At 38.2% G+C, this 1723-nt stretch overlaps 1 non-coding gene across 1 annotated transcript; it reads right to left on the bottom strand.

The window, feature by feature from the left end:
* Window positions 1-731: 731 nt before the first annotated feature.
* Window positions 732-837, bottom strand: LOC133807638 (small nucleolar RNA R71). The gene has a single exon (XR_009879539.1). It is a non-coding gene; the product is annotated as a small nucleolar RNA R71 (small nucleolar RNA).
* Between the last annotated feature and the right edge of the window lie 886 nt (window positions 838-1723).

A 1723-nucleotide genomic window follows, 5' to 3' on the forward strand; every position in this document is an offset into this window, starting at 1 on the left:
ATTTTATGCAACATATTTTTGGCACTGTTGCTGGGGATTGTTAAAAGTTCTTTATTGTGAAATTAATTGTGTTGCAATTTGGTTTATTTTATTTCTTTTTATTTTATTTTTTTGTGTGCTTTGTTGGTCGATTCTTGTGCATTGACATGTGTTATCTCTTTAGGAACGAGTGTCGAGACCCCATTGATCCTGAACTATTCCCTATAGACCTTGAAATTGAGTGTACATTCAGAGAAAGAAGAACACAATGAATAGCCCAAGAGAGAGTAGTAGCGATGGATGATCCAGATGGTGAACCACAAGCTTAAAGAGTAGTTGAACCTAACAATGGTCAAAATGTAGTGATTATGGCTTATTATAGGGACTAAGCCATTAGACAATAGGTTGTCCCCCTATTTAATGAGCTTAACTCAGGAATTTTGACACCAAAAATACAAGCATCACAGTTTGAATTGAAGCCTTTTATGTTCCAAATGTATCCAACTGTGGGATAGTTCAGTGGGATTCCTACTGAAGAACCTCACCCTTATCTCCATCTATTCATTGGAGTGAGTGATTCTTTCAAGCTCCCCGAAGTTAAAGAAGTTGCCTTGAGACTTATTATTTGTCCATACTCTTTGAGAGACAGAGCAAAGGCTTGGTTGAACTCCGTCCCATCAGATTCAATGACTACTTGGCAAGAATTGGTCGAGTGATTCTTGATGAAATACTTCCCACCCACCAAGAATGCAAAGCTGCGAAATGAGATCACTTCTTTCCAACAACTAGATGAAGAGTCTTTATATGAAGCATGGGGGAAGTTGAAAGAGTTACAAAGAAAATTCCCTCATCATGGTTGCATCCAAATGGAGACCTTTTACAATGGTCTAAATGCTCATACAAGAATGGTGGTTGATGCTTCAGCAAATTGGGAACTTTTGGCCAAGTCATACAATGATGATTAATAAATTCCATAGAGGATCTCCAATTATAACTATCAATGGCCAACTACTAGAGCACCTATGGTGAGGAAAGTGGCTGGTGTTCATAAGGTTGATGCACTTACTTCATCGGCGGCCCAAGTTTGTTCTATGTCAAATATTCTTAAGAATATGAGTGTAGGTATGAATCCACAAATGGATCAACAAGGCCACCGCTTGTAGAAGATTCTTGTGTGTATTGTGGTGATGGTCACACCTTTGACAATTGTCCCTTTAATCCTGCATCTGTGTGTTACATGGGAAATCAGAATAGAAATGGCCTTAATTCAAACTCTTACAATCTAACATGGAGGCAACACCCTAATTTCTCATGGAGCAATCAGGGGGCTTGTCCTAATACTTTATCAATGACTCATACGCCTACTTATCCACCTGATTTTTCTCAACAACAAATCCCAATGTCACAAGCATCCTCACCTAGTCCATTGGAGAATATGGAAAAAACGGATGCAATGATCTAAAGTAAACCAGCATCTATGAGAAACTTGGAGATTCAAGATGGACAACTTGCTAATGTGATGTGAAGACTACCCCAAGGTTCATTGCCAAGTCACAATATAAATCCAAGACGAGAAGGTAAAGAGGAGAGCAAAGTAATAAATTTGAGAAGTGCTAAGGAATTAGAAATATCCAAGAAAGATTTGGGCATGAGATTGAGCCCTCTTCAATTCAAAACAGTGAAAAAATCCAAGGAGTTTATGAAATTCATAGTGTACCAAAACATGTCTCTGCCCAAAATACAT

Source organism: Humulus lupulus, chromosome X, assembly GCF_963169125.1.
Source record: "Humulus lupulus chromosome X, drHumLupu1.1, whole genome shotgun sequence".
Classification (NCBI taxonomy): domain Eukaryota; kingdom Viridiplantae; phylum Streptophyta; class Magnoliopsida; order Rosales; family Cannabaceae; genus Humulus; species Humulus lupulus.